Source organism: Capra hircus, chromosome 7, assembly GCF_001704415.2.
Source record: "Capra hircus breed San Clemente chromosome 7, ASM170441v1, whole genome shotgun sequence".
In the NCBI taxonomy this organism is placed as follows: Eukaryota; Metazoa; Chordata; class Mammalia; order Artiodactyla; family Bovidae; genus Capra; species Capra hircus.
This window is the reverse complement of record NC_030814.1, coordinates 63,786,200-63,806,711: the sequence shown is the minus strand read 5'-3', so window position 1 is coordinate 63,806,711 and position 20,512 is coordinate 63,786,200. Positions and strand designations below refer to the sequence as shown.

General features: G+C 43.0%; 1 long non-coding RNA gene across 1 annotated transcript in view; it reads left to right on the top strand.

The window, feature by feature from the left end:
• The window catches only part of LOC108636365, a 94,116-nt gene continuing 74,154 nt past the window's right edge, over nucleotides 551-20,512 (top strand). Inside the window, exon 1 of the long non-coding RNA XR_001918302.1 lies at nucleotides 551-613. This is a non-coding gene — a long non-coding RNA (uncharacterized LOC108636365). The remainder of the gene's footprint in view (nucleotides 614-20,512) is intronic.

The window sequence follows — 20,512 nt, the reverse complement described above, 5'->3', positions numbered from 1 at the left end:
CTGTACAAAGAATCAGCATGAGCACTGGTTCCCTGCTTGGGTAAATCTCTCTTTTCTTGACTTTTAGCTATCAACAGGGAAAGGGGAGGGTTTTGATCATACATTCCCGAACCCAGGCCTATGTGAAGCTCTCAGAGCAGCAAATATCCTTCTTTTGGCTTGCAGGGTGGTGAGGGGTGGTGGTGGGAAGGACCAAATTTTGAATTATGACAACCCCAAGTGGTGCCCTAAATCACCGGGTTTCTTATATGCTGGTGAAAACAGAGCCCCTGATATAAGAGGTCCTGGTCAGAGACACCCTTGTCCTTGGCAGGCTTGGGGGCGGTGTCTGTCTGGCTTTCTTTTCAGTATCTACTCTCAGGCTGAGATTTTCTTTAGGCCAAGTTTCAGCCTGGAGCAAATTTTTTATGGCTGTGAGCTAATCCCCTAGCAAACCCTGGTTTATATAGAAACGCTGACACAGTGCTAGCTCTGGTGATTCAACTGGGCCGGCTGGGCTATTTATGGCTCCCTGATGCCAATAGGGGATAATTCTCATTTAACAGATTCCGTTTCTGTGGGGACAGGGATCCTACTTTTTCTCCCCAGTGGAACTTCTTGCACCAGGACCTGAGTGAGTGGATGGCTGCCTGGGGGCAGGGGCAGCCAGGGGAGTAGCTCAGACTGCAGTAAGTTACAACCAAGGTGGGCTTTTCATCCTGGGATTGCAAGAGCCTTAGAAACAAATAAATATTTTCATCTCCTGTTTTGTCTCTGGGCAGTGGGCCCGAAAAGCGTCTTGATTCTTCTCAGTGAGACTTGGGAGAAAAGCTGAGGATGACTTAATTCCCTCTTCCTCTTTCCCTTTCTGCACGTCTTTCTTTGTCCTAAGGACCTGCAGCAAGGGTTCTACGCAGCCACTGTTTGTGGGTGTGAGCCAGGCAGGGCTGTACTCAGGGACCCCCGGGAGGTGAGGCCGTGTGCACGGCTGACCCCTCCTGAGACAGCTCCTTTGCCCCAGGTGGGGGCTGACGGGCCCAGGGGATGGGTTTGGGGCTGGCAGGAGGGGGGCAGTTCTTGGTTTAACTTCATTTCTATTATCAGCCAGTATGAATCTTGGGTTCCAGCTTGAGCTCTTAGAAGAGCTAGGGAGTGCCTTGTTTCCATTCCTCTCAACTGCCTCCTAACATAGGGTCAGACTTTTTAAAAAATTGTGGTAAACTATTCATAGCATAATATTCACCATTTGGAAGCATACAGTTCAGTGACATTAGGTCAGTTTGTATTGTGCAACCGTTTCTATCATCCATCTCCAGAATTCTTTTCATCTTACCCAGCTGAAACTCTGTGCTCATATTAAACAATAACTCCTGCTCCCTGCGGGGAGAAACTCTTGCCGCTATGGGATGAAGGGGTTTGGAGCTGTGGGCTCTGATGACCTGGGGTGGGTGTTGGGAACTGAGCTTGCAGATGCCATGTAGCCTGGTGCTCTCTTCACTTCTTTCCTGACGTCACCATCACGTTCAATTCTCACTGCTGTCCAGGGCCCTGTTAGGATGGCTCTAGGGAGTCCCAAGAAGCAGCCAGGCCCTTACAGAAGGGAGTCCTCTTCACCATGCCGGGCCTGTCCCAGTGACATTTGGAGGGTTAAACAAGTGAACTTCATCATCCCTGTTTGTCAGAGAAGCTTCACAGTAACAGGGTTAAGCAGTCCAGTAACCCAGTGGCCAAACTGGGGCTTGAACTGGGGCTGCCTGGCTCCAGAGCCTGTGCCCTTAACCATTTCTTGCTAAGCTCTGGAGCTCCTGGTGTCATCCCCAGACCAACAGTCATTGCAAGAGCACCGAGCATTGCTCTCAACTCAGCAAAGCAACCAGATTGCGCCCGCCTCATCTGTGGCCTTTGAAGTTAGCAATGTCAAAAGCGGGACAGCCTTGTCTTTTACCAGCTTTTATGGGGCCTGTCAGGGGGATGGAAGCACTTAGAGATGGCAGGCAGATAAAGGATGGGCCAGGCCTGCCCTGATAAGGTGGCCCAGGACTGGGGGAGACACCGAAGCCGCCAGGACTGTGGTTTCTGCCTGGGAGTAAGCACGATTTCTGGCAGAGCCGGAGAAGCTGTGAAGACAGGCTGGCGGCCACAGGATTTAGTGGTTTAGCTTTGTTGAAATCCTCAACTTCAAGGACTTCCCCTGGTGACTGAGTTTTGTCAGGCTAATTAAGAGCAAGCCCGGCCCTGCAACCAGCCAAGCTCTGGGAATAGAAGAGGGAGGGGAAGGGTTGGGTGAGGGATACCCAGACATGGCTGGGGGGCAAGGATCTGGTGTCAATCCTGATGGATAGATGAGGCCCCCCATGCCATGCCTGGCAAGACAGATGGTGAGGAAGATCCCGGGGTGAAGCCTGTTCCGCTTTTGACAGCTCTTCTTCCAGCCCTCCCGCCCCCACTTTCCCAAAGGCCCTGACAGGCCTGGAGCTGGGAGGACTTGTGGACTCAAGCCTGGAGGATGGTGGGGGGTTGGACATCTTTAGATTCAGAGTTCATCCATCATCTTACTCTCACATGTGAGCTTGGCTGGAGACTAGAACTTGAGACGTATCTCATGAGGGATTGTAGGCCTAGAAGGAGGGGAGGAGACATGGAGCGAGCTGGTGAGTGTGCTCCTGGATAAAGGACTCCTCAGGGCTCTCCCAGGACTGTGTCCATGACACAGTGAGAATACCTGCCCAGGACTTGTGCACAGCGCAGGTTCAGGGAATAGGTGGGGTCTTACTAACTAGCTATCCTCCTGAGATAGGAGAGGGATACTATTATCCCTATTTGACAGCCAAGGAACCTTTGGCTCAGAGAGGTTGAGTAACTCAACCACTGTCACACAGAGTATATTTGAACCCATGTCTGACACCAGAGCTTCCCAGGTAGAGCTGGTGGTAAGGTATCTGCCTGCCAATGCAGGAGATACGGGATACACAGGTTCAATCCCTGGGTGGGAGTATGCCCTGGAGGAGGAAATGGCAACCCACTCCAGTATTCTTGCCTGGAGAATTTCATGAACAGAGGAGCTGAGCGGGCTACAGGCCACGAGGTCGCAAAGAGTCAGACAGGACTGAGCGCGCACTCTCCTCACGGACACCAGAGCCGAAGCTCTTTAGCACGGGTTACCATGGGGTTGCAGAGAGTCGGACTTTCACTTTCACTTCATTTTCACAGAACCGGCAGCAAAGCCTGCCTGTCTATCTGCCCTCAGGCTGATGCAGACAGACTGAGATGGGGCCCAGGTCACCTGCGGCCTCATTCAGTTCCTTCAGCATGAGAGGCTGTTGGATGCGAGCTGAGTCCCTCAGCCAGACGTATGACAGGAAGTGTGGAGGGGCCTCAAGAGCCCCCTTGGCCACTGCACGGTGCTGGGAGCAGACCGGGGGGAGCACTTGAGGGCAGGGTCCGTGTGGGGAATCTGTGCTCATACCCTAGGAAGCTGAACAATGAGCCAGGCAGTTCCTGCCTTTGCTCACAGAGCAGGAGCACAGGTAGCCGGCTGAGGGACACGGGGTGGGAGTAGGGCTTTGGAGTCAGGAGCCCCAGCTGAGATGCAGGGGGCGCTGGGTCTGGGAGGATGAGCGGGAGTTGCGGGGTGAGCTCCTCCTTCCTCAGGGAGAGGGGAGAAGAGTACTGCTGCTGGCAGAGGAGTCCAGAGGTCTGTTTGGTGAAAACCCCAGCTCTGCTGAGTTCATGACCTTTAGCAATTTAACCTCTCTGTGCCTTTCTGCGTCCTGGGAATAAAAATAGTCCATGTGGCATGTGGTTGTTCTGAAGACCAGATAAATTAATGCAGACAGAAAGCTAGGTGTGTCCTCAGTAAACTGTGAAATGACCATTGCGGCTCTGGGCTGCTGCTATTCTCCTCGCTGAGAAATACTAGCAGGCACAACCTCTGCAGAGGTGGAGGAGGGGGGCCAGCTGCATGACCTGCGAGTGGGCAGGCTGCCTGTGTCTTACTGCCCCGGCTCCCCCGACTCCCTTACTTCCTTCATGTTCACATGGGTCTTCCCAGTGTGACATGGCAAGTGTCACAATAGAACATTTTCCAGGGTTGGCGGTGTTCCTCTAGCTTGACTACGAGTTAGTTAAAGCTTGTGGGGAGGACCATCCCAAACAGTGGAGAGGTGCTTGCTTCTTTCAACACACTGTCTTTGATCAGTCTTGGTCTTCCTGGTGCAAGGCACCGAGCTAGGCTCTGGGAGAACAAGCCAGTCACAGTCCTTGTCCTTGAGAGCTCACAGTCCAGGAAGAAGACATCATTCATTCATGCATTCACTCAGCCACCATTTACCAAGCACCTGCTTTGTGCCTCCCTTGGTGGCTCAGAGGGTAAAGCGTCTGCCTGCAATGCAGGAGACCCGGGTTCGATCCCTGGGTCAGGAAGATCCCCTGGAGAAGGAAATGGCAACCCACTCCAGTATTCTTGCCTGGAGAATCCCATGGACAGAGGAGCCTGGTGGGCTACAGTCCACTGGGTCGCAAAGAGTCGGACACGACTTCACTTTCACTTTACTTTGTGCCAGCGACCTTTCTAGACACTGAGAACTCAGCAGAGAACAGGACAGTCAGCAACGGCCCCCAGGCTACTCTTGTGGTTTGCTTTTCCGGGATGGCATCAAGATGCAATCAGAGTGATCACCATGACCCTCAGTCCCTACTATGTGCTGGGCACTGGGAATCCAGTGTGGGCAGTAGGGCAGAGTGGTTACCAGTGGGTCTCTGGGTCCCGTAGCCTGGGTTTGTATCTTAGCTCTGTTTACTGGCTGTGAGCCCCTAGGCAGGCTGGATCTAAGTCTGCTTTGTCTGTAAAATAGGGATACTAATGATGCCTTCCTCATGGGGTCACGGTAAGGATGCAATGAAATGATGTGTGAAAGGCACTCAGCACTTGGCGTGCTAGCTGCACTCACACAACATCCACCTGTTGGGACCACTGTTGTCACCACCCTTCTCCAGCTTTCAGGGGCTCACCTGAGACCCTGGGAGGACTATCCTCTCTTCCCAGTCAATTGTAGGATTTAACATGCAAGTACTGTTAGAAAAGTCATGCATGTAATTCTGGTTCAAGGTTAACCAATCTCCTCCTTTTCTAAGTAATCTTTAAAAATCAGTTAGACTCTGTAAATGAACTATATGGGAATAGAATCTTGAAAAGTGTAGATACATGTATACGTATAGCTGATTTACTTGGCAGCACAGCAGAAACTAACACAACATTATAAATCAACTATACTCCCCCCAAAATTAATTTTAAAATAAAAAGAAACTAAAAACCAATTAGAAAAAGGCAGACAGCCCAGTGGAAAGATGGGTAAAGATTTGAGCAAATAGTTCACAGGAAAAGAAATAAGAACAGCTTATTAGCAAATGAAAAGAAGTTCAACCATATTTTTCAAAATATCTGTTAATATAGCAAGATAAAATTTTCACCTTGCAAGCAAATGAAGGTTTAAAAATTTGCTGATACCTTTTGTTGGAAAGGATATGGGGAAATAGACATATTCACGTAAGTGAGTGGGGAGTGTGAATTGGTGCAAGATCTGTGGAGAAAGTTTGGAAGGTTCTATTAAAAATGCTCCATCCTTTTGACTTAGCATTTCTATATACAGGAATTTATCTTATGGATATGCTAATAAATGAGTGCAGTGATATGCATCTAAGGACATTTACTACCTCCCTGTTTATTGTAGAGAAAAAAATAGAAAGGACTATAAACATCCACCAATGGAGGACTGGTTAAACTAAGGTACCTGAATACAATGGCATACCCGACAGCCGTTATAAAGTACCTGGGGCCCTAAAATGTATCTTGCAGATCTTAACATATTGCTAAGATATGTTTTTTAAAAAACTATAGAAAAAGGAAAGTGTAGAGTAATATGCCCATTTGGTTTACTCTCATTTGGGTTAAAATAAAAGGTATAAGCTGATACACATGTTCATATGTATAGAATATACCCCAAGGAATGCTTAAGAAACCATTCACAGTGGTTTCCTTCAGACAGAGGTCCTGGGAGCCTGAGCAGGAAGGGGGATCTTCATTCTACCTTCTTGTATTCTCAGATATCTGTGAGTTACTATAATAATTACAAGGGAAAAATCAAGCCAACTGAAGCTACTCATTGCTAGTTACAACATTTATAGTTAAAAGATGGAATTTTGTTCCAAGTTTTTCTGGTTTGTGTTTTTGTGTTCGGACTGATATAGTATTCTTCCCCTGAAATCCTCCTGATTAGCTAAGAGATGGCTCTCAGGCAGGGTTGCCCATTTAGATGGTTTCAACGTAAACCAGCGTCCTGCCATTGCTTTGATCGAGGTGGAGGAGAAAGCCCAGGGGTTGAGCCTGACCTAGCTGGTGACAAGGGACCCCTCTCCTTCCTGTTTGACCCAGAATTCTTATCTCCCCCTGTAGAATCAGAATCCAAATGCCTCTAGGGTAAGGCTTGAGGTTCTCAGAGCATCCTCAGTACCAACCTTACCCCTGTACTGGTGAATACATAGGTGTTTTCTAGGAGCGAGACCATACACCCAGGTGGTCCTGGAGTTGTTGTTGAGTCGCTAAGTCATGCCTGAATCTTTGCAACCCCATGGACTGCAGCACACCCGCTTTCCTGTCCTTCACTACCTCTGGGAGTTTGCTCAGACTCAAGCCCCATTGAGTCAGTGATGTCGTCCAACCATCTCAACCTCTTTCAGCCCCTTCTCCTCCTGCCCTCAATCTTTTGCAGCATCAGGATCTTTTCCAATGACTCAGTTCTTTTCATCAGGTGGCCAAAGTACTGGAGTTTTAGTATCAGTCCTTCCAATGAGTATTACGGGTTGATTTCCTTTAGGATTGGCTGATTTGATCTTGTAGTCTAAGGGACTCTCAAGAGATTTTTCCAGCACCACAATTCAAAAGCATCAACTCTTGGGCACTCAGCCTTCTTTATGGTCCAGCTCTCACCTCCATACACGACTAATGGGAAAACCGTAGGTTTGACTATATGGACCTTTGTCAGAAAAGTGATGGCTCTGCTTTTTAATATGCTGTCTAGGTTTGTCATAGTTTTTCTTCCAAGGAGCAAGCGTCTTTTTCATTTCGTGGCTGCAATCACTGTCCACAGTGATTTTCAAAGCCCTCCCCCCCAAAAGAATCTGTCACTGTTTCCACTTTTGGCTAAAATGAATCCTTCCAATATAGGATTTGGAAGTGCATCCAAATCCTATTCCCATCTATTCCTTCCAAATAGATTTTCAGTGAGAAAATCTATTTTTTGTGAGGGCTATTAGGACAGCTTTCAAGTGCATGGAACTTGGGGCACAATCTGCTGTCTGTCCCTGAATCCTTGGCAGCTAGAGGTGACTTCTGTCAGGAAGTAGAGAGGTAGGAGCTTTTGGAGCAAGCAGCATGCAAGCTGACTTGTAGCTTCTGATAATAATTCAGAAGCCAGAATGCCCATACCTTTTTCTCCCTCATTCCCTCTCACCCCTTCTTCTTCCTTTCCTTTTCCTCTTTCTCATTGTTTTACTGTTTAAAATCTTTATTAGTTTTTGTTTTAAATTTCATGTAAAAAAATAAAAATTACATTTGCAAATGGTTTAGAGAGTCAGATGTTACTGCTGCTGCTGCTGCTGCTAAGTCGCTTCAGTCGTGTCCAACTCTCTGCAATCCCATAGACGGCAGTCCACCAGGCTCCCGCATCCCTGGGATTCTCCAGGCAAGAACACTGGAGTGGGTTGCCATTTCCTTCTCCAAGGCATGAAAGTGAAAAGTGAAAGTGAAGTCGCTCAGTCGTGTCTGACTCTTCGAAACCCCGTGGACTGCAGCCCACCAGGCTCCTCTGTCCATGGGATTTTCCAGGCAAGAGTACTGGAGTAGGGTGCCATCGCTAGACTTGTGTAAACACACACAGGCACACACCCCCCATGTCTTGGTCTTGGACTTCTCATTTTCTACTTCTCAGAGGCAACTATTGATACTTCTAGTAATCAAGTGGATTCTTTTGATATTTCCCTCTGTGTCTCTAAATAATGTACTTATGCTCTGCTTGAATTCTTCCATCTTTGGCATTGTTGATTGACTTCCTACTGTGAAAATGAGGATTTAACTCTCTTTTCATCATCACCTGCACTTCCCATCTCCCATTGTTCCAAAATAGTTAATAGCATAATTTCATTATATCAGTGTTTGGTGATTGAATTATTGTGACCCTTGAAGTTCTATTCATAGCTGAACTATGATGACTCGTACTTTGCTGACCAACATTTCCTCTCATCAGTTACCTTTTTTCCACCTCTGCTCAGTGTTTTGTTATAGGTCACTAGTTCAACACCAATCTCTTCTCTAGTTGAATAAAGTCTGTCTTAAAATTGTTTTCACAAACTTTGTTCTATCGTGTCCACCTTCTGAGAAAATCTCTCCCACAGCCTCTGAACTTGGTCGGGTGCTTTCTAGATCTGCTATCCAGTTTTTGTTTGAGGTTTCTTCATTAGCATATTGGCGATTCCCTCCGTTTTATTTTTCTGCTGATCTTCTATTTCCTGGATCCCATATCCTCCTCTTTCTTTGGTTTCTTCTTTGCTTTAGTGGAGCGCATTTTTTTCACCATTAACTTATAAAGAAGTAAGTATATTTGGTACCCTTGGATATTTGAAAATGTGTTTATTCTAGCCTCATGCTTACTTGATGGTTTGGCTGGGTATAGAATTCTGGGTTGGAAATAATCTTTCAAAACTTTGATGGCCTTGTGCCATTGTCTTCATGGTTACAGTGTTGCCAAGAAGGCCATTAGTGAAATCTGTTTCTCTCTCTCCCTCTCTACTATAGGAAATTTTCTTTGCCCTGTTAGTTTGAAATTTTGTGATACAGTTCTTTAGTGTAGATATATTTTTATTCATCGTGCAGGGCACTTTGTGAGCATTTTTGAAACTTATATCCTTCAATTCTGGTTGCTGCTGCTGCTAAGTTGCTTCAGTCATATCTGACTCTATGCGACCCCATAGACAGCAGCCTACCAGGCTCCGCTGTACCTGGGATTCTCCAGGCAAGAAGGAACACTGGAGTGGGTTGCCATTTCCTTCTCCAATGCATGAAAGTGAAAAGGGAAAGTGAAGTCACTCAGTCGTGTCCCGACTCTTCGCTCTTACCTATGAAAATTGTTTCCTTTGTTATTTCCACTTTCATTTCCCCTCTTTTTATGTTCTACCTCCCCACCTACTCCCTGAAACACCTATTATTTAGAGGTACATGTACTGAACTATTTCCTCAGTATTCTCATTTTTTTCTCTTCCATTTTTTTTGTTTTCTCTATTTTCTGAGCTGTTTATCTTTGAAATTTTTATGCATTGTGTTTCTTCCATCATTTAAAAAAGTTTCCAAGATCTCTCTCTTGTTTTCTAAACATTCCTTTTTAAAATAACATCTTTTTCTTGATTCATAGATATAATATCTTCTCTAAGGTACTGTGATTTCACTTAAGTTTTCTTCTCCTTCCCTATTTATTTTGGTCTCTATATTTCATATTATATAGTCTCCACAAGTGCCTTGTTAATCTTGATTGCCTGATCACATTTAAGAGTAGAGGTCATTTAAAAGCTGACTTGAAAGCTCTGCGTCCTTTAGGTGGGGCTATTTAAACTCTGAACTTCATGTAGCATAATCTAGGTAGGCTGTTTTCAAGAGAATCGTCACTGCTGATGTCTTTTGATTTTGTCTCTTGTACTAGTCAGATTGTTCAGAGAAATTGTCTCCAGTCTTCTGCCTAGAAGATATACGTTTGGCTCTCAGCATTCATGGACTTTGGGAGGGAAAGAAGGCTAACCATCTCCTTAGTATGTGCATTACTAGTCTGCTCAGGCTGTCATGACAAAATACCCTAGTCTGGGTGGCTTAAGCAACAGAAATTTATTTTCTCACTGTTTTGGAGGCTAGAAGAGCAAGGACAGAGGCCTGGTTCTGGTGAGGCCTCTCTCCAGAAGGCCACCTCCTCTCTGTTCCTCACGTGATCTTCCTACTGTGGGCAGGAAGGAGAATGCCTCGGTGTCACCCGTTCCTCTCCTCATGAGGACAAGAGTCCTATTGAACAGAACCCTAACCTGTGGCCTCATTTAACCTTAATTACCTTCTTAAATGCCCAGTCTCCAAATATGATAACATGGGGAGTTCAGTCGCTCCGTCGTGTCTGGCTCTTTGTGACCCCATGCACTGCAGCACGCCAGCCTCCCTGTCCATCACCAACTCCTGGAGTCCACCCAAACTCATGTCCATTGAGTCGGTGATGCCATCCAACCATCTCATCCTCTGTCTTCCCCTTCTCCTCCTGCCTTCAATCTTTCCCAGCATCAGGGTCTTTTCAAATGAGTCAGCTCTTCACATCAGGTGGCCAAAGTGTTGGAGTTTCAGCTTCAGCATCAGTCCTTCCAATGAACATTCACAACTGATTTCCTTTAGGATGGACTGGTTGGATCTCCTTGCAGTCCAAAGGACTCTCAAAAGTCTTCTCCAACACTACAGTTCGAAAACATCAATTCTTCAGCACTCAGCTTTCTTTATAGTCCAACTCTCACACACATACATGACTACTGTAAAAACCATAGCCTTGACTAGATGGACCTTTATTGGCAAAGTAATGTCTCTGCTTTTTAATATGCTGTCTAGGTTGGTCATAACTTTCCTTCCAAGGAGGAAGTATCTTTTTATTTCATGGCTGCAATCACCATCTGCAGTGATTTTGGAGCCCCCAAAAATAAAGTCAGCCACTGTTTCCCCATCTATTTCCCATGAAGTGATGGGACCTGATGCCATGATCTTTGTTTGCTGAATGTTGAGCTTTAAGCCAACTTTTTCACTCTCCTGTTTCACTTTCATCAAGAGGCTTTTTAGTTCTTCATTTTATCTGCCATAACAGTGGTGTCATCTGCATATCTGAGGTTATTGATATTTCTCCCAGCAATCTTGATTCCAGCTTGTGCTTCTTCCAGCCCATCATTTCTCATGATGTACTCTGCATATAAGTTAAATGAGGAGGGTGGCAATATACAGCCTTGATGTACTCCTTTTCCTATTTGGAACCAGTCTGTTGTTCCATGTCCAGTTCTAACTGTTGCTTCCTGGCCTGCATACAGATTTCTCAAGAGGCAGGTCAGATGGTCTGATATTCCCATCTCTCTCAGAATTTTCCACAGTTTATTGTGATCCGCACAGTCAAAGGTGTTGGTATAGTCAATAAAGTAGAAATAGATGCTTTTCTGGAACTCTCTTGCTCTTTTGATGATCCAGCAGATGTTGGCAATTTGATCTCTGGTTCCTCTGCCTTTTCTAAAACCAGCTTGAATATCTGGAAGTTCACGGTTCACATATTGTTGAAGCCTGGCTTGGAGAATCTTGAGCATTACTTTACTAGCATGTGAGATGAGTGCAGTTGTATGGTAGTTTGAACACTCTTTGGCATTGCCTTTCTTTGGGATTGGAATGAAAACTGACCTTTTCCAGTCCTGTGGCCACTGCTGAGTTTTCCATATTTGCTGGCATATTGAGTGTAGCACTTTCATAGCATCATCTTTTAGGATTTGAAATAGCTCAACTGGAATTCCATCACCTCCACTAGCTTTGTTCATGGCGATGCTTTCTAAGCCCCACTTGACTTCACATTCCAGGATGTTTGGCTCTAGGTGAGTGATCACACCATCATGATTATCTTGGTTGTGAAGATCTTTTTGTATAGTTCTTCCATGTTTTCTTGCCACCTCTTCCTATGGGGAGTTAGGCCTTCAATATGTGAACTTGTGAGAGGTCTAATTCAGTTTGTAATGGTATGTAAAATTTCACTTAACTGTTCTGTTTTCATTCTGATACTTTCATCTTCTGCTGTGTTTGATGATCTCAATTCTGTTTCATCCTCTCTAGAAAACAATCTTCGAGTCTACTGCTGGAGTGGTGATGAGGCTGCCCCCTGGATACATTGAATGAGAACGTGTCTCTGAAGGTCTGACAGTTCTTAAACAGATTATAAACCAGTTCTTTTAATAGGTGCGCATTCACTGCAACGTCTAATGTTGCTTTGACTTTTGGCCTGCATTACTGTCGACTTAGGGCTCAGTTTCTCAGGTCTGCTAAATTGGTTACCACTTATCCAGCCTCCAAAATGTTCTTGCTTTTGTAATCTCTCCTGTTTTGTCTATCCGTGGGAATTATATCATAAAAATATCTTTCTGTTGTCAGCTTGTGGTGTTTCTGGAGGAAGTAGAGGTAAATGCATGTTTATCTAATTCTCCGTCTTTAACTGGACACCATATGTCTCCTTCCCTTGAAAGCAGTAGAAGCCCATCTGAGGAGTTAGCTTTGGCTCCCAGTCCATTTCTCCACCAGCTCTGGTGTTTCCACAAAACACATCTGCTGCATCCGAATGCATTTGATTTTGATGTGTTGATTGATTTCTGAGGACCACTAGTCTGACATTGCTTGACCAAAAGATAGAAATATACTCTGAGCTCATCACAAGTATGCAAACAATTTTAATACACTCAGAAAATGATTTGTGCTTCAAGTTGAACAAAGCTTCCACATTTTCCTGAACAGCATTTCCTTGTGTTTAAAAACTTGATATATTTCCAGGGGAATCTAATCCATATGTTTCCTTTTTTGTTTTTGCTTTTAATGCATCTTAATATTGTTTCATAAAACACTATTTAAGCTGACATTCTTTATTAGTTTTTTTTTTCCCTTAAGAAAGCCTTTTTCATTAGCTTTTATTTAGAACTGTATTTTTTTCAAAACTTTCCGACCACCAAGTTGAACTGAACCCCTAAATGTCTGAGTTTCACTTGAAAGTTTGACTTTGTTGGCTTCTAGTTAGGGCAAACCCATATTTTCTAAAATCTTGTGTTTTCTTTCTGTGTTTCCCAGCTAAGCAGATCTGTACCCAGAACCCATTCCACAGAATCCTGTACTCCACGGTAATTTGGACCAGAAAGAAAGTACATACATGCAGCATGCCTCTTGTTGTGCTCTGCCGTGCCACTGGGAAGATAAGAGTAGAAGGAGATATCCCCCTGCCTTGGGGAGTTCAGTCTACTTAGGGAGATAAGTAAGAGAAGAAAGTCTATCATTTCCTTCCTGTATGTCAGATAATGAACACTTGGCCGTGACTGTCCTATTTAAATCCAATGATACACATGTATTTTATCTAAATTAATCCTCTTAATAAGTCTTCAGGATGAACATAATTATTACCCCAATTTACTGAATAAGGGCACTTGAGACTCCAAATGTTGCTGAGCTTGCCCAAGATTGTACAACTATGAAGTGGTAGAGAGCCTGGTTTAGAAGGTAGGCAGAATTCCAACATATGAAAAGCAGGAAAATGATTTAGGTACCTGGTTTGGAATGAGTATTGAATAGTGGTTGTAAAATTAATACAACAGGGCCAGTGATAGATACTATAAGGCTGAGAGAAGACTTGTGAGGGCTGCCGCCATTAAGAAAGATGTCCTAGAGGAGACTGTTATCCCAAACCTGTCTTCACTTGCCCTGTGGCCATGTCCGGTGACTGTCGTCTGTTACCTGGATACCTACTTTGTTGTTGTTCAGTCACTCAATCGTGTCTTGACTCTTGTGACCCCATGGCCTGCAACACACCAGGCTTCCCTGTCCTTCACTAGGATACCTAGGAGAGCCTGTCAATTGCTCTCCCCACTTTCCTTCTTGCCCCATTGCTAACTGTTCTCCACACAGCAGCCAGCATGATCTTTTTATTATTATTATTCAAGGTAAAATTTACCTACAGTGAAATGCATACAACTTAAGTATTTAATCTGATGAATTTTGACAAAGTGTATATACCTGTGTAACCAACACCACATTCAAAACATAGAACATTTCTATTACCCTGTGTTCCCTTTTTGTCAATATCTACCTCTGATGGGCAACTAAAACTCTTGTTACTATAACCATAGATAAGTTTTGTATGTTTTGAGTTTCATGTCAATGAAATTACACATCATAACTCATTTGTGTCTGCTTTTTTTTCCAATCAGGATGTTTTACGATTCATCCCTGCTCTTCTGTGTAGTTGTTCCTCGTTTCTGAAACTGTGAAATAGTATTTCAACTATAAAAATATCAACTTTATTGATTGATTTTTGTGTTGAAGGAGATTGAGTTGTTACAGTTTGGAATTATTGTGAGTGAAATTGATACATTCTTGTACAAGAGAGTTAATGAACATACATTTTTATTCTCTTGAGTGGCTAAGAATGCAATTGCTGGTCATACATAGATACATATTTAATATTTTAAGAAAATGTAAAAATGTTTCCAAAGTCCTTTCACCATTTTATACTTCTATTAGCAATGTATGGGGGTTCTGTTTGTTCTTTTCCCCCCCGAGACACTAGGACAGTGAAAAATAAAAAAGATAACACCCAATGGTGGAGAGACAGAGGGAGCTGGAATAATTGGATATGGACATGGGGCAAATACAGCTTGGCCTATTATCTGTGCGAGGTAGAAGTCAAGGCTTACTTTTTTCTCAGTAGCAATATACAGGTATTCCAGCATTCAGTCAGTCAGTCAGTTCAGTCGCTCAGTCGTGTCCGACTCTTTGCGACCCCATGAATCGCAGCATGCCAGGCCTCCCTGTCCATCACCAACTCCCGGAGTTCACTCAGACTCACATCCATCGAGTCCGTGATGCCATCCAGCCATCTCATCCTCGGTCGTCCCCTTCTTCTCCTGCCCCCAATCCATCCCAGCATCAGAGTCTTTTCCAATGAGTCAACTTTTTGCATGAGGTGGCCAAAGTACTAGAGTTTCAGCTTTAGCATCATTCCTTCCAAAGAAATCCCAGGGTTGATCTCCTTCAGATTGGACTGGTTGGATCTCCTTGCAGTCCAAAGGACTCTCAAGTCTTTTCCAACACCACAGTTCAAAAGCATCAATTCTTCAGCGCTCAGCCTTCTTCACAGTCCAACTCTCACATCCATACATGACCACAGGAAAAACCATAGCCTTGACTAGACAGACCTTAGTTGGCAAAGGAATGTCTCTGCTTTTGCATATGCTATCTAGATTGGTCATAACTTTCCTTCCAAGGAGTAAACGTCTTTTAATTTCATGGCTGTAGTCACCATCTGCAGTGATTTTGGAGCCCCCCAAAATAAAGTCTGACACTGTTTCCACTGTTTCCCCATCTATTTCCCATGAAGTGATGGGACCGGATGCCATAATCTTCGTTTTCTGAATGTTGAGCTTTAAGCCAACTTTTTCACTCTCTTCTTTCACTTTCATCAAGAGGCTTTTTAGCTCCTCTTCACTTTCTGCCATAAGGGTGGTGTCATCTGCATATCTGAGGTTATTGATATTTCTCCCAGCAATCTTGATTCCAGCTTGTGTTTCTTCCAGCCCAGCGTTTCTCATGATGTACTCTGCATAGAAGTTAAATGAGCAGGGTGACAATATACAGCCTTGACGTACTCCTTTTCCAGTTTGGAACCAGTGTGTTGTTCCATGTCCAGTTCTAACTGTTGCTTCCTGACCTGCATACAGATTCCAGCATTATTATTATAATATTACTATGTAGCATTAGTTTTTAAAATAGACTTTACTTTTGCAATGGAATTGTCTTGGCTCATTTGTCAAAAGTCATGTTATGTTGGAGTCTATTTCTGGGTTATCCATTCTATTCCACTGCTATATTTGGTGATCTTTATGCCAACACTGAAAGGACAACATTGGAAGGACTGACACCTGAAGCTGAAGTTCCAATACTCTGGCCACCTGAGGCAAAGATCTCACTCACTGGAAAGGACTCTGATGCTGGGAAAGATTGAGAGCAGGAGGTGAAGGGGGCAACAGAGGATGAGATGGTTGGATGGTGTCACTGAGTCAATAGACATGAATTTGAGCAAACTCCAGGAGATAGTGAAGGACAGGGAAACCTGGCGTGCTGCAGTCCATGGGGTTGCAAATAGTCAGACATGACTTAGCGACTGAACAACAACATGTCAACACTACACAATATTAATTTTTTAAAATTATTTTAACCGAGTTATAATTGATATATTAGTTTTGGGTATACAACATAATGATTTATTATTTGTATGTATTGCAAAATGATCACCACAATAAATCCACTTAACATCCATCCATCACCATTTTTTTCTTGTGATGAGAACTTTCAAGATCCATTCCCCTAGCTCCTTTCAAATATGCAATGTAGTATTATTAAGTACAGTCATCATGCTGTGCTTAACATTCCCATGACTTGCTCATCTTATAACTGAAAATTTGTACTTTGTGACCCCTTTTACTCAGGTAACTACCCTAACCCTCACTTCAGGCAGCCACTAACCAGTTCTCTACGTCCCAAACTTGAGGTTTGTTTTTCATATTTCATGTATAAGTGAGATCGTATGATGTTTGGCTGTCTCTCTCTGACTTATTTCACTTATCATAATGCCCTCAATGGTTTCCCTGGCGGTTCAGACAGTAAAGAGAACACCTGTGATGTGGGAGACTTGGGTTCGATCCCTGGGTCGGGAAGATCCCCTGGAGAAGAAAATGGGAACCCACTATGCTTGTCTGGAGAATCTCAAGGACAGAGGAGCCTGGAGGGCTACAGTCCATACAGTCAGAGAGAGTCAGACACAGCTGAGCGACTATCACACGATGCCCTCAGTGTCCACCCATGGACCGCGTTCCAAATGAACCTTTATCATGGCTGAATAATATTCGCACATGTGTGTGTCCCCTTTATCATTATGAAATTGTCCCTCTTTTTCTGGCATTATTCATCCTCTTAAAGCCTACTTTGTCTCTAATTAAGTCACTTCTGCTTTCTCCTGATTAGACTTTGCCTGATATACCTTTTTATGTATTTTTACTTTTAATGTATCTGTGTCTCATTTTAAAGTGCATTTTTCATTGAGAATACATGGTTGTGTTTTATCTATATTGAGAATCTCTGCTTTTAATTGGACTATTTAGAATAAAATTTAATATTAGTATAGATATAGTTGAGTTTAAGTATATCATCTAACTATTTATATTCTATTTGTTTCTGCTGTTTTAATACCTTTTTAATAGTATTTTTTTTCCTGCTTTGCCAGAGAGTTTTTAAATGATTTTATTTTCCCCTGCTCATGGCTTATTATGTTAACCTTCATTTTACTGTGGTTTTTCACTTGTAGTAATTGCTTTTAGTTTTTAAATGTTTGTATTTAACTTGCCACAGTATATTTTAAAATAATTTTATATCATGTTATTTATAACATAAGAACTTTATGACAGTATAGTTCAATTTACCCAGTCCTATTTCTTTTGCGATTTTAAAATTAAACTTCACTTCCAGATATGTAGTAATGCCAAAATCTCTGTTCTCTCTATTGCATTAAACAGTCAAGTCTCTCTTAAAGGAAATTTGAAACCTTTTTATTCTGTAATAACTTGAGACTTACAGGAAAGTTATAAAATTAGGATGGAGATTTCCTATGTACCCTCCACCCAGCTTCCCTTTATGTTCACTAACATCTTATAAACCATAGTACACATATTAAAAACTAAGAAATCAACATTGACACAATACTGTTAAGTAAACCAGATTTTATACACATATCATCAGTATTTCTGATGTCCTTTTTCTGTTCCAGGAGCCAATCCAGATTCCCACCACACACTTAATTATCACCTCTCCCGGGACAATAGTGTTAGTCTCTCGGTCACGCGCTAGTCCTTAGCAATCACCTCCCCCAGTCCTTACCGATCTGTGACAGTTGCTTATCTTTACTAGCCTTTCATCGTCTCGACACTCTTAGAGAGTTGTTTTGTAGAATATCCCTCACTCTGGGCGAGTGTTTTCTCATGATTAGGTTGAGGTTGTACAAAGATACCCCAGTAGTGACGCGTCCTTCTCAGTTACCCCATCAGGGGGCACGTGATGTTAATACTTACTACTGATGGAGCTAACAGTGATCACCAAGCTGAGGCAGTGTCTGCCAGGAGTTTCCACTGAGAGTTATTTTTCCTTAATATCTGGAAGAAATACTTTGAGACTATGCAAATATCCCATTTCTCCTCAAACTTTGTCCCACTAATTTTAGCATCCATCAATGGATCTTATCTGTAACAATTTTCAGGATGTTCTAATGGTGGTTTTGTTTCCCTTATCCCTTCTGCTTGTGTTAATTGGAATTCTTGAAAGAACTGTTCCTTCTCATCCATGTCTCTCTTTCTCTTAGTTTTGGTCCTTGTATATATTTTTTGTCTTACAGGTTATTCTGTTGTTATACATTTTATTGCTTAAATTATTTCAACTTTGGCCAAGGAGAGCTCTTTGATATTGCTTCCTGAGCCCTTTACAGGTATCCTCTTTTTTTTTTTTTTTTTTTTGAGCACCTTGTCACTTTCTGGCACACAAGAAGCTCCAGGTTCCTCTTGTATTTTCTCTGACCCAGGATTGGATTTAGCCACTTATCCAAGAATGCTTCCCTGTAGCTTAGTTGGTGAAGAATCCGCCTGAAATGTAGGAGACGCTGGTTCGATTCCTGGGTTGGGAAGATCTGCTGGAGAAGGGATAGGCTACCCACTCCAGTACTCTTGGGCTTTCCAGCTGGCTCAGTTAGTAAAGAATCCACCTGCAATGCAGGAAACCTGGGTTCGATCCTTGAGTTGGGAAGATTCCTAGGAGAAGGGAACAGCTACCCACTCTTGTATTCTGGCCTGGAAAATTCCATGGACTGTACAGTCCATGGGGTCGCAAAATGTCGGACATGACTGAGCAATTTTCCCTTTCCCTTCCAAGGAGCCCTGGTTGTGGTGGTGGTTGACTTGGGGTTTTTTGCTTTTTAATTGAAGAGTGATATTTAGAAGCTAAAATCTGTGCAGTGAAGTCCTCAGTGGTATTGAAATGTCATTGTTTCTAGTGTCTGTCAGCACCAAACTTATATGTATATATATACACACTAACTTATTCATAGACTCATTTATGTTTATTTTTGTATCTGTCAAAATGAATATATTTTGAAAACAATTGATTTTGTATTGAGTTCTTATTGATTCTCAAACAATTGAGTTCTTATTGATACTTCTAATTCCAACCCAATACCAGTGTCCCTTCTGACCTTCCCCATTTGCTTCTTTATAACTGCTTTTATAGAAAGTTAGAAACAGAATTTTCATTATTTACCCTAGATCTGTTTATTTGTTCAACTCTAGTAAACATTGGAAGTTGCTTCAAAATTGTTAACCCATATCTCTGTGAGAAACAAATTTACCAAATACAAATTGTATTTGAGTACAGTTCTTTTTCTTTTTAGCTCTATAGTACCTAATTTAAATATGGTTTTTGAAAGTTACTGAGGAAGGCAATGGCACCCCACCCCAGTACTCTTGCCTGGAAAATCCCATGGACGGAGGAGCCTGGTAGGCTGCAGTCCATGGGGTCACTAGGAGTCGGACACAACTGAGCGACTTCACTTTCACTTTTCACTTCCATGCATTGGAGAAGGAAATGGCAACCCACTCCAGGGTTCTTGCCTGGAGAATCCCAGGGACGGGGGTAACCCCAGTGGGCTGCCGTCTATGGGGTCACACAGAGTCGGACACAACTGAAGGGACTTAGCAAGGTTAGTTCTTCACTTTTCCATTCTCTCCAGTGTGCTTATGCTGTTCATTAGTAACACTTAGATTATATATTAAGATTACAATTTATATTCCGTCTTGTGTTCCCACCACATCCTGGTTGATTGTATTTTATATAAATTTACACGCAGTGAAACTTCCTCACCTCCACGACTGGTGAAAGTCCGTGTACAGCAACAAAGACTGAGCACATCCAAAACCAAACAAACACATAAAGAAGGCTTGCTCTTTGTAGTGTGCACTCCTAAGGGTGCATATAGTCATGTCTTCACCACCAGACTTGTGATACAGAACAGAAAATTATGGCGACCCATACATTCTCTCTTAATTTGCATTATATCAGCCCCTTCACTGTCCTCTATCCCTGACAACTACTGATTGTTAGTTTGTTTGCCTTTTTCAAAGTTCATAAAAATGGGAGTGTAGGGTATATAGATTTTAGGTCTGACTTCTTCCATTTGGCCGAATGCATTTAAGATTTATCTCTGTTGCCTGAATCAGTGGTTAGTTTCTTTTCATTGTTAGCTTTTATTTATTGTTGTATGGATGAACCATCAGCATGGTGATTATCCATTCACTAGTTTAGAAGTGTCTGGGTTGTTTTCAGCTTTCGGTGATTAGGAGTAAAGATGTTATATAAATGTATAGGTTTTTGTGTGAAATTAAGTCTTTACCCAAGAGAAATAAAAAGTCCTGGACTGTTTGGTCTTATGGTAGTTCTACATTTAACTTTATATAGTAAACAACAGCTGGCAAATTGTTTGCAGCAGTGGCTTTCTTATTTTGTATTTCTACTTTCAAGGTATATAAGTTCCAGTTGTTTTGCACCCTTGCCAGCAATTAGTTTTGTCATAAAAACAGAGCAAACAAAAACCCA